Source organism: Peromyscus leucopus, chromosome 10 (assembly GCF_004664715.2).
Source record: "Peromyscus leucopus breed LL Stock chromosome 10, UCI_PerLeu_2.1, whole genome shotgun sequence".
Lineage (NCBI taxonomy): Eukaryota > Metazoa > Chordata > Mammalia > Rodentia > Cricetidae > Peromyscus > Peromyscus leucopus.
Window position 1 is genome coordinate 84,844,472 of NC_051071.1, and position 8,827 is coordinate 84,853,298.

The 8,827-nt window shown below is 41.0% G+C and overlaps 1 pseudogene; it reads left to right on the forward strand.

Annotated features, from left to right (window-relative positions):
* The window catches only part of LOC114691763, a 31,403-nt pseudogene extending 23,184 nt beyond the window's left edge, over positions 1-8,219 (forward strand).
* The last annotated feature ends 608 nt before the right edge of the window (positions 8,220-8,827 follow it).

Here is an 8,827-nt window from a genome sequence, read left to right on the forward strand (position 1 = left end):
AGGGCTACATAGAGAGACCTTATCTCAAAAAAACAAAAGTTTGATGTTGAGTAATTGGCAATGGAACCTCGAAGAAGAGTATAAAAGAGAGGAATCTGTAGGAGGTGTGGCATCTTAGACAGGCATCATCTTGGTTCGCCACACTTCGTCTAGGGCTGTCCTGCAAGGTCAAGCAGCCCTGACCCTCCTTCTCAGGGGCAGCGCATTGCCATGCCTCGCCGTAACCGTCAGAAATGCCAGATGTTCCCTGCGGGCAGACTTGGCGCAGGGATGTGAGGAACGCGAGAACAGGCCGTGTGTGCTAGTGGGTTTGTGCGGGTCCTCGGTTGCTGTCTCAGTGAAGTCAAGTGCAGGCACCAGCTGCGGTTGTAGAGGGCCTGGGAACCCAGAGAGTGGGACCAATAGTGGAGTCGAACTTTGGATAAAAGGGAACGAGTTCCCTTTAAAATTATTCATTTGATTGTTTAAAATAGGAAATAGTTACCTGATAGAAAATTGAAAATTAAAGAAGCTTAACGTGATATAACAATTCCTATCAGTTTAAATTGTGAGTGGAAAACATAAACTGTTGATAATAAATAAGCTGAACAAAACGATTTCAGTTCATGAACATGCTTCCATGGTCTGTCCCTTCCCCACAACAATCAAGAACAAGAATTAATTTCAGGGGGGAGCCAAGTGAATTTTAATGGCTTTTTTTTTTTCCCTTTCTTGCTATAAGGTATTATTGCTTTGGCTGGCAAATAGAAAAGATTACTTTTCTGAGTATTCATCTTGAATTGTGAGTTTGAGTTATGTAAGGTCTCCAGTTCTCATTCCTGGAATACGATGTAACCAGTAGGAAGGAAGGAAGAAGAAGCAGGCAGCAGGAAGGCAGGCCGCCTGCGCTCTCCCCACTCCCCTAATCAAGATGAGGTTTTGTTGTCTGTATACAAACGCACTTTACTTGGGTAGCAGAAGTACATTGTAATGATGTTTGACATACTACTGTATTCCACAGTTTATATTTTTGATATAGGGTCTTGCTATATAGCCCTGGCTTGGTATGTAGACTTGGCTGGCCTCAAACTCAAAGAGATCTGCCTGCTCTGCATCCAGATTGCTGGGATAAAAGGTGTGTGTCACCATAGCCTGCCTTTTCACTTAAAAAAAAAAATAGATGGTGTCTGTAAGCACCTAGTAATGTTATCACTACGTATTTTTCCACCTTTTTACACACCACAGCTTCATTCCTATAAATCCGATACAGTGATTTCCATTTTTTCCTAGCATAAGTAATTATGAGTAACTTTACAAGTTACTTCTTGTTACTTACTGTAATTACATCCCCTCTAGTCTTTAGGATTTGGTATCTGGAAGTATAGTATAGTGACTTAAAGGCATACAATGTAAAGAATTCAGAGGATCACTGGGGAATTAATGCCAGATTGTTGTCCAGGCAGGCTGAGCCTGGGTGTAGTTCCACTAGCAATGTCTGATAAGCCTGAAACGTGGCACTTGTGTACTTGTTCTGTGAGACTATCTGAGGACTAGGAGCAGCTTTGATATGACCAGTGATGATAAAATATAAAAGATCAGGGAATCTTAGCTTTTTTCTATAATGTAATTATAGTAAGAATTTTATTATTTGTTAAAAATTTTCTTGACAAAATACTCAGTCTGTTTGTCTGTTTTTGCTTTTTATTTATCCTAGACAGTACAATGTAGATTATAAACTGGAGACTTACCTGAAGATTGCTAGGCTGTATCTGGAGGATGATGATCCTGTTCAGGCTGAGGCCTATATAAATCGAGCATCCCTGCTTCAGAATGAATCCACCAATGAACAGTTACAAATACATTATAAGGTAACAAATGAGCTAATTTGGAATTAACTTTGTATTGATGAATTATATACCAAGATGTTTCAAAACATCTGACGAATGTTGATAAATTTGGGGAATTTCCTTTGCTTCTTTTCTTTGCGTGTACTGGCTGGTTTTGTGTCAACTTGACACAAGCTCCCTTTCCTCCCCTAACTAGGACACGTTGTCTTTCCAGTTCCCCTAATTGGACATTTGTCCTCCGCAGGTATGCTATGCACGTGTCCTTGATTACAGAAGAAAATTTATTGAAGCTGCCCAAAGATACAACGAACTCTCTTACAAGACCATCGTCCACGAGAGCGAGAGGCTCGAGGCCTTGAAGCACGCCCTGCACTGCACCATCTTGGCATCGGCAGGTACGCGTGCGCTGTGCTCACAGGCGGGGCTCTGCTCAGGGACGCTAGGATAAGGTAACCCTTGGCCTGCTTAGCGAGGGACTCTCCTTCTGGGGTGTCTGTGTACAATAAGGTGAGTTAAACATGTAAACAAAAAACAGGAACAAAACGATTTCTCTTAAAAAATTTAAGGTGAATGTATCCGCCTGTAAACCACATGTTAAGAATAGTAAGAAGTAAGCTGGGCGTTGGTGGCGCACGCCTTTAATCCAGCACTCGGGAGGCAGAGGCAGGCGGATCTCTGTGAGTTCGAGGCCAGCCTGGGCTACCAAGTGAGTTCCAGGAAACGCAAAGCTACACAGAGAAACCCTGTCTCAAAAAACCAAAAAAAAAAGAATAGTAAGAAGTAACAGTTTATTTCTAAAATTTCATTGAATCAAAAATTGGTTGCTGAATTAACTGAGAACTACTGAGGAGAAAGCAGAGATGAAGTCTAGAGATTGGGTGAGTGAGATGACCCCTCAGTAGAGGGTCTTGCTGCCAACCTGGTGACCCATGGTGGAGGGAGAGAACCTCGCCTGGAAGTTGTCCTCTGACCTCCACAGGTGTATCATGTCATGCATACAAAATAAAGAAATGTAACACAATCTTCAAAGAATCTCAGGTGTTCTGCCCTTCCGTTGTTAACCCTTTGAGCTTCAGTTTTAGACCTAGCATTCATTCTTTCCTCAGCACATCAACATTTTACTAAAGTGTGGTATTGTAAAGCACACAACTTTTAAATAGAAAAGACTGTTGTGAAGGAATGTTAGTTCTAAGCCGTGCTTTTCTAACCATTCTCAAATCCTCCAGGAACTCTAATAAGTTGAGAGCTCATGACATACCTAGAACTCTCATTTATTTTCCTCTTCTGTTTTGACACGGGGTCTTTTTATTTAGTCCTGGCTGTCCTGGAACTCCCTATATAGCCCAGGCTGGCCTCGAACTTACAGACATCCACCTGCTCTGCCTCCAGAGTGCTAGGGTTAAGGGTTAAGCCACCACTTTTTCTTTCAACTAAGTATCAGTGATTATTGCATGTTAGTATATAAATTCACTTTGATTTTCTATTGTTTTACTTTATCATCCAGACCTATCCAATCGTGGCCTGTAAGCTGTATGCAGCCAAGGATGGCTATGACCGTGATCCAACATGAAATTGTAAACTCACCTAAAGTGTGAGGGGTTTTTTGTTTTTTTGTTTTTGTAACTCAATTGCACGGTTCTCTGGTGTGAACTTTGTAGTTGATAACATCATTTCACAGCGTCAAAAGATTGAACACACCTGTATGCAGCAGTGATTGTGCACAGGGATGAGTTTGTGGATTAGGTTAAACTTCTAAGTCCAAAGGTACATAACCTTTTGATAGAAAATGTACATTGTGCTATGATAATACACTCCAAACAAAGATGTTCATGAGTACCTGATTTTTCACAGGTATCAACAGTTTTTTTTTCACTATTTGTCCATTTAGTAGATGAAAGATAACATTTCAGTTTGGTTTTAGTTCATATTTTATTATAATGAATGCATCTTTTCTTGTGTATTTAAGAAGTCATTGTTGATAACCCTCTGTTCTCGTTCTCTCTCTCTCTCTCTCTCTCTCTTCTCTCTCTCTCTCTCTCTTCTCTCTCTTCTCTCTCTCTTCTCTCTCTGAGACAGGGTTTCTCTGTGTAACCCTGGCTGTCTTTAGAACTCACTTTGTAGACCAGACAAGCCTCAGTCGTCAATGTTCCACCTGATTAAAGGTGTGCACCACCACACCTGGCTCCTTGCATGTCCATTGACCTTTTTTTTTTCTTTTTGAGTTGTAAAAGCTCTTCACGTATAAAAGAAAATGATAATTTTTCCCCCCAATTTATTGCCTATAATGGACTTTGTGAAACCTTGCATGCATAAGTTCATTATTATTTGTGCATATGTGTATATGTTCAGAGAGACAGACAGACAGACAGACAAACACTGGAAGGACCCGGGGGCCTCATGCATGCTAAGCACATCACAGGATTTTCTGCCATTGTTCTGCAGCTGTCACATGGCCGGGTTAGTAGAGCACCGATGAGTTGTGTCTGGGTGCTCCTCCAGGCACTGTCTCCATGAGCATTTTAAGGTGCGTGAAGGAAATCTAGCTCGCTCAGGTGTATCGCCCAGAATCGAGGCACATTTTAATGACTTTTGAAGGAATTGTGGGTATACTGTTTTGACACTATATTTAACATTACAAATGCTGTAGTTTCCTCTACTTTAATTGCTGTGTGGGATCTGAGACACCACCGGTGAGCTTTGGTTTGCCTTGTACTTGTACGCTCTTCTCTTTCTTCTTCTTCGTTTCATTTTTTTTTTTTTGGGAAGCATCTCCCTGCTTAGACTAGGCTGACCTTAAACCTGTCCCTACACTCTGGCTCCTGAGTTGAAGATTACAGCCATGAACCTCACCCAGCCTTTTTGTCTCCCACTTTGAAAGTGTCTACCCTGCAGAATTTTCTGCTGTCATTTACTAGATTTGGAAAATACTGGCTTCCTGAATTATGTAAACTTCCTAATAGTGACACATTTTAGTGGACATTATAAAAATTACTTTGAATATTATATTATTGATCTTATCAGAAAAACTTTCAAGTATAAAAAAGCTATCAAGCTCATAGAAACAAGTATAAGTTTTAAATTGTACTTGAAAACTCTAATTTTCAAATACCACTGCTTGTTTCTATTATTGTTACAGGTTCACTTTGCTCATTTTTGCTTTGAAAGTATTTTTGGTGCTGGGATTCAATCTAGGGCTTTGCACATAGTGGGCAAGGCTCTTACTGAGCTGTGTCCTCTACCTCTCCCCTCCCCACACTCCCTTATATGTTCATTTATAAAAAAAGTACCAAGGGCTAGCAAGATGGTTCCAAAATGCAAGCCTGTGGCCTAAGTTTAGTCCTCATCTAGTGCAGGAGAGAACCAACTCCTGACAGTTATCTTCTGACCTCCACATTTGTGTGCTGTGGCACACTTCATACTCTCACTCAAAATCACAACACACACACACACACACACACACACACACACACACACACACACACACACCCTGACTAGTCATACCTTGTCCCTCAGTTATCTCAGGGATCTGTGCAGTAAGAATACTTAAGCTTGCAGTCTCTCTGGGACAGCTGTTGTACACGCAGAGCTGCCTGATGGACATTTCCTATTTTGTCAAACAAATAGTAGAAGACCTGTTCTCATTGGGTACAGTGGTGTGATCCCACAGATGGAGACAGGAGGATCACAAATTTGAGGCCAGTCTACATACAAAACTGTCCCAAATAAATTAATAACTAGTAAGAGGACATGTGAAAAATTACAGGCATGTACTACACGCCTGGTTTGTGCAGTTCTGGGCTCCCACTTGGGTGCGCATGACAGGCAAGCTCCACCAACTGAGTGAGCTACATCCCCAGCCTGAGTCTTTCTTAGATATTTGAGATTATTTTTATTCATTGATGGTGTACAATTGTTATTTGTTTGATTGACACAGGGTCTCTCTGTGTAGCTCTGGCTGTCCTGACTGCTGTGTAGACCATTGCTTGACCTTTGAACTCACAGAAGTCTTCTGCCTCCTGAGTTGTTATACTTTTTGATGCTCCACTGTCCCAGTATGACTTGGACATGTTCCTATTAGTCTCTCAATATTTCCCTACATTCTAACATAAAAGAATACCCTTACTATACATTAGGAATATGTTCCGTTCCCAGCACTGGAAAACAAAACAAACAAACAAAAAAAAACATGCCAAAATCATGCCTTAAGATCTATTTATAAATATTTTTATTTCTTTTAAATGGAATACTATCTTAGTTAGGATTCCTTTTTTTTTTCTCTCATTTATTTTATTTAACATGTATGAGTGTTTTTCCTGCATGTAATGCCTGTATACCACATGTATGCTTTATGTGTGCAGAGGCAAGAAGAGGATACCTGAACTCCTGGGACTGGATTAATAGGCTTTTGTTAGCTGCTGTGTAGGTGCTGAGGATGTAACCAGGGTCCTCGGGAAGAGCGGCTGGTGTGCTTAACCACTGACCCATCTCTCAGCCCCCTAGTTAGGATTTCTATTGCTGTAATAAAACACCAGGACCAAAAACAACTTGAGGAGGAAAGGGTTTATTTTGCTTATATATCCAGGTCCTAATCCATTGAGAGAAGCCAAGGCAGGAAACCTGGAGACCAGGAACTGAAGCAGAGGCCTTGGAGGAACCTGTTTACTGCCTTGTTCCATTGCTTACTCAGCCTGCTTTCTTATACCATCCAGGAGGACCAGCCCAAGGGGCGGGGGGTAGGGGGGTGGGAATCCACAGTGGGCTGGGCCCTCCTACCATCAGTCACTGTCAAGAAAATGTCTCCAGAGGCTTGCCCACAGAACAGTCTAGTGGGCATTTTCTCAGTTGAGGTTTCTCCTTCCTAAATGACTGTAGCTTGAGTCAAGTTGGTATAAAACTAGCCAGGACAAAATCCAAGATTTAGACACTGGATGCTACTAGGTGCCCTTGTGGCTACATTCTTATTCTGTAAACCTAGAGTTATATTTTAAAGGGAAGGTGATTGACAGTACTACTTCTGTTCACTTGGTATTTTTTGTCATCAGCTATATAAAGATCCTTAAATGTAGAAGTTGAAACTGAATATTGTTTCTTAGCAGAGAAGAATTTATTGTTGTTTCTGGGACAAGATCTTAGTGTTCAGCTTGGCTGGCCAGAACTTGTTGTGTAGTTCAGACTGGTTCTGGGGTTACAGAAGGGTGTTCCATGCTTTGCGTATATAGTTTTTATGTGAATATTCAGTTATCCTCATTTATTTGTAGTCTTTTGTTGGTGAACATATCTATTCATTAACATTTATTTTTAACTAACCCAAACTCTCAGCTTTCTTTAAAAAAATCATTTTCAGATATGTGCAGAGTAAGTAGCAAAATCTGAGTTATCCAATTCCTGTTCCAGCTGAGAGTGATCTTTGAGTAGCTTAGCTTTTAAACTGTAAACAAGTGTCCTTCTTGTGGGCTAATGGGGGTTTCATTTTCTATAGTTTTTGTGCCCTTTTTTGGTGATTTTGCTGTTTAAAATGGTCCCCGACATACTGCTGGATATTCTCTAGTGTTTTTTGGTGTGTGTGTGTGTTGTGTGTGTGTGTGTGTGTGTGTGTGTGTGTAGGTGTAGGTGTGTAGGTGTTGGTGGGAACTAGAGGTGGACCAGATCTTGCTGTGGACCAGATCTTGGCTGACCTGCAGCCCTCGGCCTCCAACTTCTGGCAATCCTTGTTCATACTCCAGCCTCCCGAGTGCTGGGATTGCAGGCGTGCACTACCATGCCCTCTAGTGTTCCTTAGGAGAGGCAGTCTCATATGGGGATTTTGTGTGACAAAATAGTGTCATGTAAACTTTATTTTGGCAGAATTAGTGTCAGCTGTGAGTTCAAGGCTAATGAATTAACAGTATATGTTAAGTAAGATTCTAAACAGAAACATGAAACAAAGTTGCAGATTGATTAAGGCTGACAAAAAATTACCTATGGGCTTAGAAGAACCCAATTCTGTATCTCCCATAGAAGCAGCAGCCGAGCATTAACTAAGTGGTGCAGTGACTTTCCTAGAACATTCTGTATGTTATACTACATATCTGTGATGGGGATTGTATTTTAGCAGGCAGACATGGGGTCGTAGAATGCGATGATTTTTGTCATTGAAGAAACAATATTTAACAGTCCTGTGTTCCCCTAGGACAGCAACGTTCTCGGATGCTCGCTACTCTTTTTAAGGATGAACGGTGCCAGCAGCTCGCTGCATATGGGATCCTAGAGAAAATGTACCTAGACAGAATCATCCGAGGGAACCAGCTTCAAGAGTTTGCTGCAATGCTGATGCCTCACCAGAAAGCAACTACAGCCGACGGTAATGGCCTTGTCTTACGTGTGTGTGCGGTGGAACGCTTAGGTACAGGCTAGTAGGAGTACGCTAGATGAGTATTTCAAGTAACTTTTCCTGATTCATACAAGGAGGACTGTTAACAGATGAGGAATGTCAAACACAGACATGGGTTTGTGGTATAGTCTAAAAGAGCCCTATTAGAGAGCATTTTGTGAAAACTGAAAAATTATAGAGAATACCTATGGCACCTGGATTTTAAAAAGCTTAAGCCACTAGTAAATAACATGAAATAATAGACTGTAATAGAGCATAATTATCCATTCTTGATTAAGAGCAAAATTCAGCTCCATGGCTTGCCTAAGGTTTGTCAGAGCTCAATGGTCAGTATAGAGCTCCTTTGCATTTTCTGCTTAAATGATGTGTCTACTTAAATCAGAATGTCTTTGCCAGGAAAAATTTTTTAAATATTTTCTTCATAGTATTATTTTATGTACCTTTGTCTACAGATGTTTTAAAGTACTTGCTATAGTGACCATGATACTAAACATATAGATGTAAACATGGAGAAACATTCAAAGAACAGATTCAACATGCATGTCAGCTAGACCCACTGACTTGGACTCACTGTCACACTGTACCAAAGAGAAATTAGTTGTGAGGAGTCATTTATACTGGGGCTAGCAGA